At 38.1% G+C, this 18,691-nt stretch overlaps 1 protein-coding gene across 2 annotated transcripts in view; it reads left to right on the top strand.

Moving 5' to 3' along the window:
• Window positions 1–18,691, top strand: part of FREM2 (FRAS1 related extracellular matrix 2) — a 121,403-nt gene that overhangs the window by 9,132 nt on the left and 93,580 nt on the right. The gene's annotated exons all lie outside the window — the stretch shown is intronic.

Genomic DNA, 18,691 nt, shown 5'->3' on the forward strand with positions numbered 1-18,691 from the left:
TTTAAGTATGCTTCAGGAGTTGAAGAACATGGAATTTAATTGAGGAAAATCTGTGTTGTATCCTAGAATGTGATTTTTTATGGCTTTCCTATATTTTGAACTATTTCTGATGATTATGAAGAGAGGTGTTGGTGAAATAGTAATTGTGTCTACTGGAAAAACCTCAGCCTACTTGAGCAAGAAAGAGAATTTCTTAAGTCTAATCAAGTCCCTGCACTTTCTGTAGTTTTACCTTTGTATTCTATGTTCAGACTCTTGACACGTAAATTCTCTTAAGTCTTTATCTTGAGAAACTTTCCATTTATAGTTATTGTTGTCTACTTTTTTAAAGGTTCCAGTTCTAAGACTATTCATATCAAAACATGTACCTGTTGTGTAGAGTTCAAGTTTTGAATCTATGTACGTAACAGAATCCTCAGTGGCTTGTCAAAGACCTTTGTCAGGCAGCTGGTGTGAATTCTCTGGGCTAATACTGTTTTTTGAGACTGTAGTGAATTCAAAGGAAAATTATTTTTAAAAATTGAGAATACTGGCCTGTACTCATTTGAGAGAGAAATATGTCAGGAGTTTTTGTTTGTTTTAAAAGCACAAAGAAAGAACAGTTTAAAAGCTAAACAAAATGCATCAACAGGCTTTTTTTTTCCCATCCAAAGTCTGACTTAATGTAGATATTCCTAAATGTAGATATTCCTATGTGTGGTAACAGGTGGCTAGATTAATGCCTTTTTAAATATGTGATATGAGTAAATATGAGCTCTATGAATAATTGGCAATGAATTTTCTTAGTTGATTTAATAATATACTTCTTAGAAAGAATGCTTCAGGTTAGCTGATTGTCAGCTCATGTACACAGATTGTGTTACTGCTTCAAAAGAAGCATAGCCAATTAAGAATGAAGAGGGATTTGTGCTGTCTGTCACAGATGGGATAGTTTTGTCACCACCTACCATTGCTGGAGTGGGATATTAAGACATGTTTTACTGTTTATTGTGCTGGACAAACACAGAGGAAACACTTCCTTTTGAGAGTTTTGGAAATGTCTTTGCAAATCTTTGTGACATTAGAGACGAGGTAGTGACATAAGAGTTTGCAACATTTGACTTATTTTCCATAAATGTTTGTTTTTCATTGAGATATATGTTAGAGAAGCTTAAAGGTAAGTAAAATGGAACATAGGATGCTGTCTTTTCATAGTAATACTTTTTAATGACAGGTTCACCACAAGGTAACACTGGTCGTGATTTCCAAGTTATTCTTTTCGTAGGTGAACAGATATTCAGCCTTGAGATTGGTTCAAGGTTTCGTGTGATGGAAGTAATTAAAGCTGGTGGAAATTTGCTCTCAGTGAGCTGTTTAACTTCAGTTTGTAAAACTGAGTTGCCCCTCGAGAGACCAACATTTGTGGGACTTGTTTTCATGCTATTTAACACTTCATAGTGGCAAATACGTAGTTAAAGCAAATTACACCTAACGTATTCTGACTATACCAAGAAATTTTTTTCAGTAGAAAGCTTACCCGTCATATCTGCTTCTATTTGGCAGAGTTGTAACAGCCTGTCAATTGTAACAGCAGGCTATTTTCCAGAATACAAAGAATCATGATAACAAGGTGCTTGCAAATTTTTTAGAGCCTTTGGAAGTTGTGACATTATTGTCTTAAGCACTACTTAGCTAGAAGGTAAGATTTTTTTTTTGCTTTCCTGAGGCTATTTGTTTGACAGAAACATGAGCTGTTGCATTTCAGAGTATTTCTGATTTTGAAGATGGTAAAGACACATTTAAAATTGATGAAGTTGTGATCAAAACATTAGTAGTTGTCTGTCTGAAATATCTCAGATTTATTAGCAATGTCTTTAGAATGTGTAACAGATGAAAAATCCAGCAATTTAATCTACTTCTGTTTCCACCCTCCTCAGAAAGACTTCAAAGCCAGTCTTCTGCAACTCAGATGTATTTTGGCAGACTTTCAGTTGTACCAAGGCTATTGTTTAGGGTTTTTTTGATTTTAAGCCAAATCATATTAAGAGACTCCACACAAGAGCTGAGTGAAAGATGGAGCACAGGTGATCAACATGCATTGTAGAAAGCCACGCTTCAGACTTCCCTCTCCTGTATCAATATTTTTACAGTAGTAACAAGTTTGTGCTACCCTATAGCACCTAACGCTATAAATTAAATAAGTGGGACTTCACTTAAACTGAATTGTGGAGTAGTTCCTGAGAGATCTGATTCAAATCAAGAAGCATTTTAAAACATGATTCAATGAATGAATATGCGTTCATATAATTCAGCTAATGTAATTTCAAGTAACTTAAAAACCCTAAAAGAAGTCACATCTTGCAACCCAAGTATTTTATATCTTCTAGGCTTTCATGCCTCAGCAAGGGGAACATACAACAGCAGTTCTTGCTCTTTTCATGTGACATGAATTAGTTATTTCTGCCTCAGACCTGCAGTGTAGAATACTTTTCTACATGTCCTGTGATATTTGTTCATAGTCTCTGCACTGCAAATAGGAGAGGAGCATGACTTCCTCTAGGTGTGTCTGTTGGTGGCTGATCTGCCATACTCATCATGCTATGACTTAGGAAAACAAATGCAGAAGCCCTTTTTTCAGCCTCTTAAATGATGATAGTCTGACTGGGGCCCGAGGCTGTTACTTCATGCAATTGCCTGGAGACCGAGTACAAGGAGTCATCCAACTGCTCTGGTGTGAACTTTGTTGTGGATTCGGAATTTTGTTTATCTTCTGACATGCAGTAGTATTTATGGTAAGCAAGTTAGGGCAACAGCAGACTGGGTGGGTGGGTGAGGGGAAAAGAGGCAAGTCAGCCCTCTGCCAGCTCTTGGCCCCTTGCCTGCTCTGCTTCTCGAGGTGGGAGTGAGGTGGGTGCCATGCTGCATACCAGAGCATGACCTGGGGTCTGAAAACATGAAATTTGCTACTGGGACAAGGTTGTTTGCTTAGTGGCCAGGGTAGAAAAATGAAGTACAGACAAATGAAGAGTAGCTTGGGGATTATGGCTAGCTCATAATAAACTTTGCAATGATAACTAAAGAGAGCAGAAATGGGCTCAATGTGAAGAGAAAGGAAGTCCATTTTACAAAAGAAAAGAAAGCCCTTAGGACTATAATTAACAAGCAAGAGCATAGGACTGCTGTATTCAAACCAAAATTAGAGGTTTCACCAGGAAGAAGTGGTTCAGGTTTAAAGCTCAAAAGAGTCTTATTGTCAGCATCAATTACCTACAAGTGTGCGACTGTAGAGATTTTCTGGGTTTAAATGGCATTTTAAATAAAAGTAATTAAAAAGTAAAATAATTTGGACACAATTCACCTATTTATCAACACTAATGTTTTTTAAATGTAGAAAGCATTTTTCTTCCTCCTGTACAGGGATTTAGCCTCAATTTGGTCTGCTATAAAGTGGGTGAACCCATGCACTTCTGTTGTACTTAGAATAAGAAGACTCTGTAGTGTATCAGATGCTGCTGAGTTAGCTGTGTAATATTTTGAAAGAAACTACTGTTGTTCATATTAAGAATTTACTTCCTTTTTTTAAAATTCTAATCTTAAAATAATCATATGGAGATCTTTTGATACTGAAAAGGTGTTATGAGTCCATTTTCAGAAAACTTTGAAGAAAGTGTGGAATTTTCTTTTTCACAAAGGTTGCAAAATAGTCTCAGTTGAATCACATTCCTCAAGAGTGGCCTCTACATTCCATTAAGAAGGTGGAGAAAAAACTCTTCTTAGCAAGTGTGAGCATGTGACAGTGAATCCTGGTGTTTACATTATTAAATTCTTAATTCAGTGAATAATAAAAGAATGGATGCTAATAGAACGCAGGGAAAGCGGGATTTTTATTTCTCATGGGGAGGTAAAATGCAAATCTAGACTGATAGTTGAACTCCTGTATGTATTTCTGGTATGTAAGTTTCAACTCTTTTGAAAGACTCACTGGACTGAAAAAAAGGATCCTGTTGAAAATGCTTGAGCCTTTTAATAATTGAAAAACACACTTGTAGACTAACCTATATGTGATAATTTTAGGAAGAAGCTGCAGTTTCTGCAGCAACTTCATATTACTTGAAGTTTGAGAAAATTATGTGTGTATGGCACTGCATAGTTGGTGCTTCAGCTGTGCAAAATGGCACTAATCTGTATGGAATGAAAGTTGACACAAAAATTAGCTCCAGTATGTTGAGCTCTGTGCCTATTTCAGAAAACTGCACACTACAATTTTACACTACATCCCTTATGAGTTGACCAAGGCATTTTTACTCCTTATGTGAACTGGGCATGAAAAATGCAGTTAAAACTGAAGTCTGTTTTTTATCTTCTCTTTATTCTTTGCTTGTCTGAGATTCATTATTGTCACTGTAGTAAGTCATAATAATTGACTAAGAATATGGATTTAATGCCCAGATACCATTCTGTAGAAGATATTTTCTCATGAAAGATGCTGTTTCAAATAATCTGAAACTGGTTGAAGGCAATTTTTTCACCAGATTCTGCTGATTGTGTAGTATAAAACAAACTTACCCCAAAACGGGCACTAAACTCAAACCCCACCACAATCTCCATGCCTCCAGAGGCAGTATCAAGGTGAAATACATCCTCTTGTCTAGCAGTGGGTGTCTAGGGCAGCAGTACTACTGTGGCAGCATGTGCACTGCGTGTTAGAGAGCAGCTATTGTATTCTTTTTGGATTCACATAAGAAAAATTCTTTATTCTATTTAGGTTTTGTAGATAACTCCCAAATGTTCAAGATCAGGTCATGTAAAGTCAGTGAAGGAATGTTCATCTCTTTTAAATAGTGGTCTACTCACAGATGTTTTTAAAAGAAGACCTTGTTCTTGGCCTGCTTGTTACTTGACTACTGCTCTCATCACAGTAGTTTACCGTGTTTGTTCTCCCTGCTCCCCTGTCTTCTGAAGCTTGGGAAACTGTCAACCAGGATTGCAGCACACATGGCAGAAATTTCTGTGTTGAGCCTTAGTATTTTTTGTTGCAAGAGGCTAGTGGCTCACTAGTAATATTTTGCATTACAGTCAGTTCTGTTACGTTTTCCTGTTTTGAGTAACAAAATGAGATAACTCTGATGTGGGCCTTTTGAGTCTGGAACATTCTGAAAAACAACCCTAGATCGTGTGAGGGGAAAACCAATTTCCTATTCAGCTTTAGTTTGAACCATAATCTCTCTGTCCCTTACCTAACTTCATCCTCTGCGCAGTGCTTAAGTGGAGTCCTCCAAACTGCTTCTTTAGGATTGCTATGATATCTTGCAACATCTTGCCTCAAGGGTAGAATGGTTTCAAAGGGGAAGTAATGACAGATTCTCATAGCTGGTTTAGGAATGTGAGGTTCACTAGGGAAACAAGAATTGTTTTATTTCAGGCTCTTTGGGCAGCTTTTCTGACTTAAAGCCAAAGCATCGCAAAGCCAAGGCTCACTAAAACTGGTGATTTACATCATTAGCTAAATCTTACTTAAACTTTTCATTACAGATCCCTAAATGCCTTAACACAGCCCTGCATTTTACTGTACTAACATTTGGCTAAATCCCCACTGAAGCAAGAATCTTGCAAAAACAATTCCCTGAAGTTTGCCTTTAAGAGCACTTTATGGGAAAACTTTATAGATTTTCCCAAATATGTTTATGCAACAAATTCTGCTAAAGAATCACTGTTCCACTGCCCTGAGAAAACTCTCCATTAAGTTTGTGAAATACAAATATTTCGTCTGTCATCCTTTGTTTTGCTAAACAAATAATATTTTTTAGGAACTTTACCATTCTGGTATGCTTTATTAATTTGTAAGAGAATAATGTTAGACCCTTGACTTTAAACTATAACAGTTGTCAGTGCTCTTTTTCAAAGCCAGAATGCTGATGTGTTTTTCCGGGTGAACTATAATAAAAATGTCATATAAGACCTTCTGGACTGAATATCTGATAGTTCTTAAAGTAGCAAACTGGTAAAATATGATGGGGAATTATTTGCAGCATCCTTGCTTGACCTCACTTATGGCATTTGGGCACATCAGTCTTGGCAAGACACATCAACCACATTTATCTTTGGCTTAAAAATGAGGGCATCACATGGTGGTGGTTTGTTTGGCATCATTTGCCAAGTACTGGATTGGATTCTGGTCCACTGCCAGGCTTGTTGCTGTGGTTTTAAATACTCCAGAATGGTGCCCAAACAATTTTCCACATGTCACAGTTCTTACTGTAAGTATTGCCAGGGGATTTAAATAGTTAGTTTGACACTACAGTTTATATTTTAAAAAAAGATCAAAATAAACTTTACTGTAAATAAAAAATTAGTTCATGGGGACATTGTTGTGAATGTGGCTGCAAGGTCTCAGCAAAATTAAGTATCTGTGAAATATACAGCAGTAAGAGATGCTTGTATGGGGCATGTAGAAAGTCTGGTACAAGCCTTACAAATCTCAGTGGAAAGATTTTCATTGTCTTCTGTACTAGTTATTATATTGGTCTCCTTGTTCTAGCATTTTAGACTGAGCTGTGGAAATTACTGAATTTTCCATTTCTAACTTGACTGTCACATTATCTTCCAAATACATACATAGAAAAGGTCTGCTTTGTCTAGCTGAAACAAGATGGTTTTTCTGAGAGGAATTAAGGTAGCTGTGTGATTTGGCAGGAGAATTTTTGTTTGGTTTTAATTACTTTAGTTCAAATGGTGATTTTATCCAAAAACAAAGCTTTCCCTCTGCTCCCCATCCTGAATTTTTAATAATTTTCTTAAAAAAGCAAAGCAGTGTAACTGAAGGGGTGAGTTTAGATATTACCTTGGATTAGTGAAGGAGAGTCACTTACATTCTGGCCTCTTATGTATTGATTTTTCTGTTTGCTGCCCAAATATATGAGTTCTTAATTACTCTTTGGAATATTTCCTGCACTTGGATGTTCCACTTTCAACTAAGTATTGTTCCTATGGGGCAAACAAATTCTGTCTCTTTTTTTTTGGTGGTGGATTTTTTTTTTGGGGGGGGGAGCATTGGTGGGGGGTTTTTGGGTGTTCATTCCTCTTCTCTTTTTTCCCCCTATACTTCTCCTTTGCTGGTGATACCTGCTATGTTCCACAGAATAAAATGGCTTAAACAGGCCAGTTAGGATCGGTGCCTTCCAGGATAACCCTTAGGCTGGTGGTTTAGATCAGAGTTTAGAGCAGGCAAATACTTATTCCATTCCAGTTCTCCTTGAGTCAGAGCCAATGGTCTTTTCTTCCATATAGAATGAGCACCTGGACTGTGTTGGGCTGGTTGAATAGAAAGGAAATGTCTCAAACACCAATACCTGTTGATAGTATTTTTCTAGTTTCCAACGGAGATCACTTGCTGGGTAATCACACTTTCAAAGGACAGATACAGTTACAACAAAGTTTACCAGCTTAGCACTTAAATCTCAATCACGCCTGTTTTCCTGAGCTGAATAGTGCCATTGATTTCATTTGACCTGGTCAGATAAGAGACAAGGAAGGTATAAGGTAGCCCTATAAGTACTTAACAAGCTTTTTACTTAAAAATAATCCATAATTTAGCTTTTATATTCTTGTGATATAGAATAGGGCCCAGATAGCAGCAAAAAAAGCATGACAATGAGCAGTAAAATTGGGTCAAAATGCAAGAATTAAAGGGATTAAGGAGACACACTAGGCTTAAGTAGAAGAATTGAGAACTCTCAGCAGTAACACTGATTGCCAGTGACATGAGAACCTGCAGAAAGACACTAATTCCTTAAGTGAACTATAATAAGCTTGTGAAATTATCTTGGTAGTCAGTTGGAAATATTTTTGATTTGGATATTCTGAAGAGCTCTGGAGAAAGGACAGTGGCTGCTGTCAAGAAATCCTGCTCACAGCTTGTTTAATTTCCCAATATGTTTTAATCAAGCGATTTTAAACAGCCCTCAGGATAAGTTTAGCTTTTATCACTTCACTGGCCAGTTAAGTGTGTAGAGTCCTCTAGACATCCCATACAGATTCATTGGAGTAGTAAAGAAATGTATGCCAGAAGTTTCTGAATTCTTTAAATATTAGGTTGATATTTATACAAAGAGTGATAAACTTCTCTGAAACAAAAAACAGATACATGAAAAACAGTATTCCAACAAGGAAAGTTAGTGAGTATTAATCTATAGAAAAATGCTAAGAATCAAATTAAATCAAAAATGGAGAAATATAATTATGGCATATGTTGTCATCAAAGTTTTGCAATTTGTGCATCTTAATTTACAACATTCTCACTGGTGCAAGTTTCTGTTTTCCTTGTTAGATCTTATAAGGGCACTTCTTGCCTGATCAACCTCTTGTGTTTTGTTTCTGGAAAAATGAAGACAATTATTTTTGTTTCACAAGATCAGATTTTGCTTGGATACTGTTTAAATTGTCCCTAAAGTTGTATTACCTGTTGTTGATAATTGGCATTGAAGTATGTCAGGGAGTGTTTTGGTTGACTAGAGCTTAATGATGGTGACAGTAAGGCAGAGTGTTTAGGGGTAGGAATCAAGGAAAGGCCAGCAAGGCAGATATCCTGGTGAGAGTATGTTTTCGAGCAGACAGGTTGGGTAACCAGGATGAAAAAGCAGATGAAGTATTCTATTAGCAGCTGTGAGAAGTCTTGCATTCACTAGCTCCTGTTCTCCTGGGGGACTTCAGTTTGTAGCATGTCTACTGTAAGTGCAGTACAGCAGGGAGGAGGCAGTGTAAGGAGGTTCCTGGAATGGATGGAAGACAACCTCCTGACACAGCTGGTCAGTAAGCCAGCCAAGGGAGGTGCCCAGCTGGACCTGCTGTTTGTGAGCAGGGAAGAACTGGTGGGAGATGTGGTGGTCAGAGGCTGTTTTGGGCCCAGCTATCACAAAATTATCGACTTTAAAGGAACAGGACTTCTGAGGGGACGACCTTGGCCTGTTTAGGAGCCTGGTTGACAGAATCTCTTGGGAGACAGTCCAGAAAGGCAGAGGGGCCCAGGAAAGCCACACATTTTTCAAGAAGGAAATCTTAAAAGTATAGATGTCCCCATTATGATGTCCCCATGTGCCAGAAGTAGGGAAGGAGACCAGTTTGCCTGAACAGAGAGTGTTGGCTGGAACTTGGGGAACAAAAGAGCTTATCACCTTTGGAAGAAGGGGCAGGCAACTCAGGAGGAGGAGGAGTACAAGGATAACATGAAGTTACACAGGGAGAAAATTAGAAGAGCCAAATCCCAAGTAGAGCTTAATCTAGTTACTGCCATGAAAAACAGTTTCAATTAATAGATTAGTGAGAAAAAAAGGACTAGGAAAATCTCTATCCTGCATAGGACATGGGGAGAAAAATAATGACAAAGGATGAGGGACCAAGTTCACACTCAGTAAGTTTGCTTATGACACCAAGTTGGGAGGGAGTACTGATCTTGAGTGGAGGAAGGCTCTCTGGAGGGATCTGGGCAGGCTGGGTCGATGAGCCAAGGCCAACCAGGCAAAGTGCTGGCTCCCATTCTTGGGTCAAAACAACCCCATGCAGTGCTACGGGCTGGAGGAAAAGGGCTTGGGGGGTACTGGCTGAAAACAGCTGGGCATGAGCCAGACTGTGCCCAGGTAGCCAAGAAGGCCAATGGCATCCTGGTCTGTATCAGCAACAGTGTGGCCAGCAGGAGCAGGGCAGGGATTGTTCCCCTGTACTCAGCACTGGTGAGGGCACACCTCAAATCCTGTGTTCAGTTCTGTGCCCCTCAATACAAGAAGGACACTGAGGTGCTGGAATGTCCACAGAAGGGCAATGGAGCTGGTGAAGGGTCTGGAGCACAACTCCTGTGAGGAACATCTGGGACAAAAGGAGACTCCACTGTCCTCTACAACTGCCTGGGTATGTGAGGTGAGGGCTGGCCTGTTCTCCCAGGTGACACGTGACAGAACAAGGGGAAGTGAACTCAAGCTGCACTGGGGAAGGTTTTGATTGGATATTAGAAAGAAAAAAAATCATGGGAAATCTCATCAGGCATTGGAACAGGCTGCTTAGGAAAGAGGTTGAATCCCCTTCACTGGAGGTGTTTAAGAGACATGTGGATGTCATGATTTAGTGGTGGACTTGGCAGTGCTGGGTTTGTGATTGGACTCAGTGATCTAGATGATTATATGATTCTATGAAATTAAAAGCCAAGAATGATACAAGCAGAGTGAAAATCCTGTTAGACTAAATTAATTAATTTGACTTGTGTTGATTATTGTTTGGGTTTGGTCTAAATCAAAATATCTTAGACTGATATAGTGTGGCATGTTTTCTCTAGGGTTTCCATCAGTTATTTTTTCTTTAACACATTTAAGTAATTAGTTTTTGGGTTTATTACTGGAAAGGATTTCATTTACCAGTAGGCCCTTAGGAAGCTCTTTGAAAAGACAAAAAAAAAATTCCCCTTCCTGAAGAAGGATTTTGACTTGTTTAAGTTCAAGTCATTAGTAAAACATTAATTCAGTCAGCTTGATACGCCATTGCCCTGAATGTTTGCCAGAATTCCAGTCTCAGTAACTCTTAACTTAAGTACCAGAGTAGCAGCACTTCTGTCGCTGCTGTGTAATGCACATTTTCCCCAAGACTGTAGGAATGCTGTTACCACACACTTTGCTGCCTCTCTAAAGCTTTGTAGTTATGGAATATCATAATAATTAGAGAGGGAATTATAAGGATATCTATAAAGAAACATCTAAGCCTAATTCGGAGGCCAGTGCCTCCAGTGAGGCTCTTTGTGCCTCAGGTTTTTGGTTTGATCCTCCAGTACTGAAATCTGTGAGGATATTTGTTTTTTTCACTCACTACTGTGGTGTTCAAGAGCAAATGCAAGATAAGATTCTCATAGCTAAAAGCATGCTGTTATTCAGTGTCCCTAAAACTATTTTGCGCTATGAGTTTTTATTTTATGGCCTTCAAAGTATTTGATTTCTTATTCTGATGTCTGCTTTTTAGGCAGAACTTGTGAACTAAAGAGTCTGAAACACTGTAGCCAGTTAAGAAAAAATACATTGAAGTATCCTGAATAAAATTTCAAGACTTTTCTGGGCTTTGTGCTGAATTCAGTCAATATCTATGCCGTTTAATCTCAGTAATGCCCTTCAAACTGGCTCATCCTTACCACAGAGGATTTGTAGTACCCAAATACAGTACTACAAATTTGAGTACAAATAGTACTCAAATGTGTGTGCAAATACATCCCTTCTGAGAGAATTTTACTGAGGGTGTTTCGGACAGAGATCCTAGTGAAAAGGAAAAGTTGATAGAGTTTGGTTTTTTTCCCTGACAGCTGCAAAGTGCTTTATACTCAGCTTCTTCTTGAGGAATAGATGATGCAGTGTTGTACATTTAAGACCCAAATAACAGAACGTCTCTAGTGGGCATTTTGGGTGGGATTTTGTCCTGAATTCATTCTAATTAAAATTCTGTGCTTGAAAATTGAAAGACGCCTCAAAAGAATCTACAGCTGAGAAATGTAAACCCATTGAACGAAATGTTAAAGTTGTAAAACTTTCAATATATTGAGTAATAAACCAATGTAGTTTTAGACTATTAATCTCTATGTAGTCACTGCTATTGAAGTAGTTTGATAATCATCAAACATAGGAACTCTGCTTGAAATCATATGATAAAATTATTTCCTTCCCTCGATTGCTCCTGTAACCACCTATTAAAGCAAATAACTCTTAAGTATGCAGCTTCTGATTTGTCATGGTTCTTTACACTTCCCTTAAATACACACATAAGCCAGGCTTTATTCATTATTTTGAGGCCCCCAGATTCATCTAAACTTCTGAGGAGGAGACAGCCCTGATCAATATCTGGTTACTGAATTACTGAGATCTCAAGTGACTGCCTTATTTTCTGGTGCTGTCAGCTTCTAGGGACACTTCATTTAACTGGGGCACCTCGGAGACTGCTCTTATGTGTGGTGAATCTGTTTGTTGTTGAACAGACTTCCCTTGGCTTCCACAGCTAGAGGAGAATAAATATAAATCTTCTGTGGACTTGACTTATGTTTTTAGTAAGACTGTTTGGAAAGTCTTTGGGGTGGAGGTGTTTTTCATAGCTGAGACATACTTTTGCAAATGCTGATGGAACCTGATTTGACCATGCATGGCTTTCCTTGATTAGCCCCTCATCAACAGGCAATGTATTATTTGGGTTAAAAAATAGCTTCTATACTGTTTTTTCCTGCACTTCTTCAATTTTATACTTTTCATGGAATATATGGACATTGGAGGAAAAATATTTGGTAAAGCATCTACATATTCTTTGTTTAAATTCTGTGGTTTTCATACCTTCTGAGTACTTTTGAAACACAGTACTTTTAGTGTAGTTTTTTCTTTCTAGTATTAATTTTGACTTGTAAGGGGGTTTTGGGGCATGTTTGGTTTGGTTGGGTTTTGGTGGGGTTTGTTTGTTTTTTGTTTGGTTTTGGAGGTTTTTTGGGGGGGGGTTTTGGTCATGTTTGTTGACTCCAGAAAAATTATCAATATGGTAAGATTGAGTATTAGGTGTGCAGATAGCTATAAGGAGTTAATATAGGAGGTTTTTTTCCACAGCATTTGACATAGCAATGCATTAAAAAATTACCTTAAATATTTAGCAAACGTACAGTTTGGACAGTTTATGATGTTTTCCTTGAAGGATTGTGGAACTTTGTCAAGTTTCACAAAAGCTGCAATTTCCTGAGAAGCCTTGTTTCATGAAACTTAACAGTAATGGTGATTTTGGTAAACAAAGAGCCTAAGCTGCTTCTGGTCTGCTGGCAGTTTTTGGATGCTTAATTTCTGTGTTTCACCCGTGTTAGGAAATGGCATCACAAGGATCAGTGGTTGGAATTTGAATGCAGAACACTTTAGCTTAAAGATGGAAATGTAGTTTTTAAGAGCAGATGATCTTAGCTGGTAACAGATTCTCAAGGCAAGTACTGAATTCAGATGTCTTCAAGAACAGGTATCTTACAGAATAAAATCCTGCCTGTGGAACTACATCCAACACAAAGTTACTGAATGGACTCCTACGTTCTCTCAATACAGAAGATCAAGATAAATCATTACAAATACCTCTTTTGTCCTTGAAATCAATAGAGCAGAACTCTCAACCATTACTGATATTGCCTGCATCTAGAGACAGTAGCAAATCTCTCCTGGAAAGTTAGTGAGAAAAAACTGAAAAGAGAATATCTCATTTGCAGAAAATTCTTATCAGTTCTGTTCTTCCAAACTGTATATTTAAGAAACAATCCTTACTCCTCCCTGACCCTCCTTCAAGATTCTTAAGGAAATTAAGAAGTACTATTGTGAAAGTCATAGAAGGACCTTTAAATCACATAGCTACGAAAGCAAGAATTCAAAGACAATAAAATGAAACCTGAATGGTACAGAACTCAAAACCTGTGGATTTTTATAGCTTTTCGTATAGTCGGTAGTTATTATTTGTTTAGTATTTCAACATACAATCTTATCCCTCTCCCACCTACACACATTCTTGTAAAGTATATCTTTCTAATCTTAATGTTATCTTAACATTTTTCACCTCAGGGAAGTTTTTACAAAGAATTCTATAAGTAAGCAGCACTTGGAAAAAAAACAGCCAAAAAGAACATAGAAACCTAAAAAAATTGACCAAAGTTTCTAATTTTTTTTTTTTATGTTCAAAACCCCATAATGTGCCAGATATTATTAAAATAATAATTTATATAAATGTAGGTGACAATACTTTTATAGAATTCCATTGTTTATCCTGTTGTTCTAGACCAGGGTTATTCTGATATAATCAAGTGAAATAACTCCATCCTTATGCAAATGAATATAGAATGAGACTAGCCAGATTTCTACCCCCTTCTCAACAAAATTATTCCCAGAGAGGTTATCCAACATATGCACTGCCTGATTAGTGTCTTGCTTGGAAGAGTTCAGCAGATCAGAGATGTCATGTTCATCACACTGCTGGCTTCTCTGTGGATATGCTGTCACATGATACCAAATGTGGGGACATGGATGACTTTCTGCTCTGTTATGGGATGTCTTTCTTTCCTGCTTCACTCCTGTTTTTCCCCCCCGCAAATAACGCTGAGGTTGCTTTGGTGAGTAGCATGGCTCACAGTTAAGCCTTGACTTTTGGATTCTTGACATGCCTGAACAGGCTTTCCACCTGAAAAAAAGCAGGTATTCCTCCTTCAGTGCTTGGCTTTGCATAAATAGTTCTTTACCCTGACCAGTGCTTATAGACACTGTTATCCAGTCAGCCACACTGAGGGGAGACTGAGAGCATACTGTTTCAAGCAGCAGTCAGGTTTAAAATACATACAAAAGACACATTTCTTTGGCATCAGAAAGACTCAAATTTTTGATGGAAAATAATTATTTGGAGGGGAAAGATGGTCAAGAGATATTTTTACACTTCTACAGAATGCTTTTTAGCATTTTTAGCTTTTAGTTCTCGCTGATCACAGTATCTGAAACTACAGCTTTCAGGCCCAACCCACCTTCCCAGTGTACAACTGATAAGAGATTGTCAAGAAGCTGATAAACACAAGCTTAAGGATTAAGGGTAAAATAAAGTATATGGGGTGGAGTTTCAGTGCAAAGTGGTGTCCATGAGTAAATGCAGATTTTCTTATTTTCTTTTTATTTTTTTTAATATCTCTTTCTCCAAGCTTTTTTTAAAAATCCTTCTCTTAAATACACAGTTTAGTAGTCCTTACCTTATTTTTTGCTAAGATTAAAAAAAAAAATTCTTTTCTCCTCCACAAATACATTACCTCCCAGAATTCCCCTTTGGGTAGTGTTGTTCAGCTTCATTCCAAAATACAAGGTCATGTGCTAAATGACATAGAATAGGATACACAGGAGGAACAAAGGCATGATTAATTGCCTGTGCTAGCATATTTGTTTTACTTCAAGCTAGCTGCATATCTTAGAGCAGCAGAAGCCATGGCATGAATTCTAACATATGTTCGTCCAGGCACAAACGTTCTGTGCATCGTGGTTATACATGCTAAATAAATAACAAACATTGCTAAAACCCACATTTCAATCCCTTAATTGCCAGTGTTTGGTGCTAGCTGGGTCAAGCTGGCACAGGTACACTGTTCTGTACTCTTACTATTTTCTTAATTTTTCTCAAGATTTAACCAAGTTTGAAGGGAGCTTGTAGGATGCTTCCCAGGGCGCTTTTACGTTTTGAGTTTTTAAATGCAAGATCTGAAAAGCCATATATTTTTGTAGTCTGCTCATTTGTTACATTTTAACAAAAAATATTCTCAATGTATGGACAAATGTTGCTCTTTCAAATTCAGAAGGAAAATAAAAAGAATGGGAGTCATATGTTTTAACGAAAATGTTCAAAGCTATGGTTGCAAATGGTAATTTTGCGATCCCTTTATAGTTAATGGAGTTGTTAAGCTTGTTAAATAAAGGTGGTTCATCTCAGTCTAAGAAACAAGCTAATAGGTTAGTTGAATTGCTCCCTGAGGTGCTCATTTCGTCATTTATGTCATTGTACATCTTGGCTATTAGTGGAAATTAGAAAAAAATGTTGCATCTACATACATAGTTCTGTAACTCCCTCTAATTATTTTATTTGCTGAAATTAATGTTGTGGAAAAATGTAGTTATGGATAATATTAAAAATGTTTATGCAGTAATTTTAGTGCATTTGTTTAATGTTAACTATGTATTGCTCAGAAAATCTATACTTGAGTGCTGTATTTTGCCTTTCCTGAAGCTTGGAGATGGTTCATGGTTTTAATTTATTTCTTTATAAACTTAATTACTGCAAAATATGCAGTAGATGCTAAGAACAGTTTTAATGAGTTAAGGAAATTAATAAAAGTAAGATTGTGTTATCTTTTTCTTCACTGTAAATTTGGCAAGCCCCTTTCATTTGCAGTGGCCATTCCTTTTATCTAAATAGTTGGGAAAGAATAGAGAGATAATTTTTGATGAAATGAAATACCAAGAAGTTGTGATTCAGATAAAAAAATGCTTAGAAGTGCAGGGAAAATTTTATCTTACATATATATAATCCTTTAATACATTAAATGATTAGAGCAAATAGGGAGTTGAGCACTGGACTATGAAATTGAAAGCAAAATACTTCAAACTCTTCTTTATGAACTTTTATCTATGTTTTTCTAAGTAGTTATGTAAGTATAGAGTGTCCTGATCGTGTATATTTATATGCATGTGCATACAAAAATGCAATGAAAATATTAGCTGTGAAGTTAAAGAAAGACATACTGAATATTCTGAATATTCTGAGCTTTTAGAAACATAATAAATAACATCAATAGAAAAGAATCAGTTACTTTCCTGTTCTATTTGTGTCTCTAAGTGGAGAAATGAAATTGCTAAAATAGATTTTATTCCTAATTTTTCACACTTGATATGTGACTTCATGCAAGCCATAGACTCATGGAATAGCAAAGTGCTGGGCGCATCTCTGGAGATAGTTAGTCTGATACCCCTGTGCAGAGCAGCATCAATTAGAGCAGACTGTCCAGGAATGAGTCCAGTCAGGCTGGAAATATCTCCAGGGCTGGAGACTTCCACACCCTCTCTGAACAATCTGATAAGAAGCTTGGACACTCTTACAGTAAAGAAGTGTTATTGTCATGTTTGAATACATCTTGTAATTCAGTTTGTCCCCACTGTCTGTGGGCACCTCCAAGAGGAGCCTGACTCCCTCTCATTACACCTCCCCGTCAGGTACTTACATGCACTGTTAAGTTTCCCACCTGCGCCTTCTCCTCCCCAGGCTGAACAATAACAGCTCTCTCAGTCTCTCCTCAAAAGTTGGGTGCTGCAGTTCCTTAATCACCTTTGTGGCCTTTCTTGCTCCCTATGTCCCTGCCCCTCGTGTGTTGGTCTCATTGCTGGACCCAACACTGCATGTGTGTCTCTTCATGAAGAGAAAGGAGGGGTCGCATACTTCAACCTGCTGGCAAGCCACCCTCATGCAGCTCAGAATGCTGACTGTGTTCATACTGTCATGGGGCAAACAAGTCCAGGGCTCATATTGGGGCAGTACAAAAAAATCTATTCCATGTTACTCCATTTGAGGAGAAGCAAAAGTCTAGTGTTCAAGTGTACAAACTACCACAAATGTGAGTGGCTTACAAATTCTATATGCAAGGAGCATTTCCAGTTCAGTGTGAATCACTGATAGCTGAGATAGGGCTAGAGACCCTTTTCCATGTTCCACAGGGAAATGTATTAGAAACCACCAACTGTAAGTAAAACTGAAAGTCTGTCTCACAGTAGGATTCTGGGGAAATCACATAAAAGGCTTTGTCAGCTGCTCACAAGATCTATTACCATTTATTACCTTGGCTCATGGCAAAACAGCTGCAAGCTGTTGTTTCCTCTCTTCCTTCTCTGTATGAATATTATAGGCTGGAACATAGAGATTCATATTCATAATGGCTGGTAAAATTAGAGGAACCAGAGTGGGGAGGCAAACTCCCAAAAAGTGTTAATTCTTCTTTCAATTTAGCTATCTAAAATTAGGAGACTTTCACAGAATAATGTAAGACAGAGGTATGAAAGGATATTCTGGAAGTGCCTTAACTATGATAAAAGTGTACCATTTTATAGCTGGAATTAATTCCTTTCCTATTTTTTAATTTAGATTAATGAATGAGATGCTGTTTCGGTGAGAGGAGTAGGAGGGGGAGTCCCAAGTCCTTGCCACCTGGTTCTTAACACTAAACGTGATCCCTCCAGAGTTTTACTGAGGAAATGTAGGTATCTCTAGAGGATATTTTAGGTCTCATGCAGGCCAAGTACCCCTTTGGAGTTTGTCAATTCTCTCCATCATCTGTTTACAGAGTTTACAGTGGTTGGGTTCCTCCCTTAAAATGTGGTTCAATGATGCAGTCAGATTTGACTTGATGACTTACTGCTACTAAGCAAATGGGATCCCCCTCTTCCTCCCTCATCCTTTCCTATCTCATCTCCCACTAGTTTATAGCATGCTAGGTTGATTCAACTGACTGTTCTGGCAGAAAGCCAGCAGGATTTTAGGCTGAGTGGTAGAGTGCAGAACTGGTTTACCAGGCAGGCAGGGATGAGCAGCAGGGAGACCAGGCATTTAGGAATGCGGAGACCGGAGGAGGTGGGAGAGAAATGGAGTCTCCCCAGCTGGGGGCTTGAGGCACTGTATTGGTTCAGCTCAGTTGTGCAGCTGTGCTGCTGCCCACCCAGTTCAGATGGGCCTTCTCTGGCTGCTCGAGGCAACAGGAAACTGTGCTGCCTGCCAGAGGGGAAATCCCACCTCCTCATTTCACCTGGCTGTACCCGTTCTCTCTGTGGGAGCACAAGTGACGCTGCAGCCACATGCAAAAGCATGGATTCCCCCTACCAACAGCATCCCAAAATTAATCACCCTAAAACCATCTTAGAACTACAATCTTGGGCTCCTCAGGCTAAGATGATTTGATTGATGAATGAACAAACAGCTTTCCAGCTACTGTTTTAAAAATAATAATAACACATATTTGTCTGACTGGTGGCTTACCAACAGAGACAGTTTATAAAGTTAGTCAATTTAATTTGTACAGTGGTATTCCAGTGTGACATCTTTATTAGCACTTGGGCAAATTTTTCTTGGAGTTTTAAACGTGCTGAAAGAGACTGTACATTTTGTAATACTGATCTAAATA

This window comes from Prinia subflava, chromosome 3 (assembly GCF_021018805.1).
Source record: "Prinia subflava isolate CZ2003 ecotype Zambia chromosome 3, Cam_Psub_1.2, whole genome shotgun sequence".
Lineage (NCBI taxonomy): Eukaryota > Metazoa > Chordata > Aves > Passeriformes > Cisticolidae > Prinia > Prinia subflava.